Genomic DNA, 1,654 nt, shown 5'->3' on the forward strand with positions numbered 1-1,654 from the left:
CATACTGTAATATCTAGAGCAAACAGTCAAAAAGGCACAGCTAAAAAGTCAATAGAGGGGATAAATTTAAGTAAAAAATCATATTCAGTTCAGCCAATGGGAGTCATCAAAGAATGAACAGAGAAACAAAGAGTAGATGGGACAATCAGAAACAAATAGCAATATGGTAGATTCAGATCCAACCATATCAATAATTACATTAATTTTAAATTAAACAATCCCATTAAAAGACAAAATTGTCAGACTGGATTAAAAGTACAAGATACAACTCTATGCTGTTTACAAGAAATCTACTTTAAATATAAAGACAAAGATAGGTGAAAAGTAAAAGTCTGCTATCAGATAAAAATGCAAACATTAAGCATAAGAAGGGTTGTGTGGCTAATAATCATATCAGACAAAATAGATTTCAAGATTAAGGATAATATCAGAATTCAAGAGAGACGTTACTTAATGATAAAAGTGTCAAGTCATCAAGAAGACTTAATAATCCTCTAAATGTGCATGCACCTAATAAAATAGTTTCAAAATACATGGACCAAAAACCAAGAGAATCGAAGCGAAAAATAGAAAAATCTACCTATATTTAAAAAGGAAGGCGGAAATGGGAAAATTTAACACCTTTATCTCAGTAACTGATAAAACTGATAAAGAAAAATCCGTGGTAATATAGAAAATGTGAAAACTGCTGTCAGTCCCATAACTAATTGATATTTTAGAACAAGATACATAATAACTGTAATACCCCAAAGATACATTCTTTTCAAATGCGCATGGAGCATTCACCAAAGTAGATGTACAGAGTATGTCCTCTGACCACAATAATATTAAATTAGAAATTGGGGCTTCCCTGGTGGCGCAGTGGTTGGGAGTCCGCCTGCTGATGCAGGGGACGCGGGTTCATGCCCCAGTCCGGGAGGGTCCCGCGTGCCGCAGAGCAGCTGGGCCCGTGGGCCATGGCCGCTGAGCCTGCGCGTCTGGAGCCTGTGCTCCGCAATGAGAGAGGCCATAACAGTGAGAGGCCGCGCGTACTGCAAAAAAAAAAAAAAAAAAGAAATTGATCATAATAAGACATGTAGGAAATTTTCAAATATTTGGAAAGTTAGATATACACATCTAAATAACCCATGGGTCAAAGAAGAAATCACAAAGGAAATTAGAAAATATTTTTAACTGAATGGTAATGAAAATATCACATATTAAAATGTGTGAGTTATATAAATCAATCTAGAATGCAATTTGTTACTTTAAAAACTTTTATTAGAAAATTAAAATGATGTAAAAAAATTGATCATCTAAGTTTCCTCTTAAGGAACTAGAACAAGAAGAAAACATTAAAGTCAAAATAAGTACAAGAAAGGACATAATATATATGAGTAGAAATTAATTAAATAAAAAAGACCAAAAAATAGAGAAAATCAATGAAGTCAAAATTGTCATTTAAAAAATTAATAAAATTGATAAACTCCAGCGAGATTGATCAAAAGACACACACACACACACACACACACACACACACAAACACACAGAAGGAGAGAGAGAGAGAACAATGGTAACATGAATGAAAGGTGCAATATCTTGAATTGTCAATAACTGTGAAGATTTTACTATATTTGCAAGCTAATGAGTTGGCCTGCCAGTTTCATGTAGCTGG

This window comes from Monodon monoceros, unplaced genomic scaffold, assembly GCF_005190385.1.
Source record: "Monodon monoceros isolate NGI ecotype Baffin Bay Population unplaced genomic scaffold, NGI_Narwhal_1 Super_Scaffold_16, whole genome shotgun sequence".
Lineage (NCBI taxonomy): Eukaryota > Metazoa > Chordata > Mammalia > Artiodactyla > Monodontidae > Monodon > Monodon monoceros.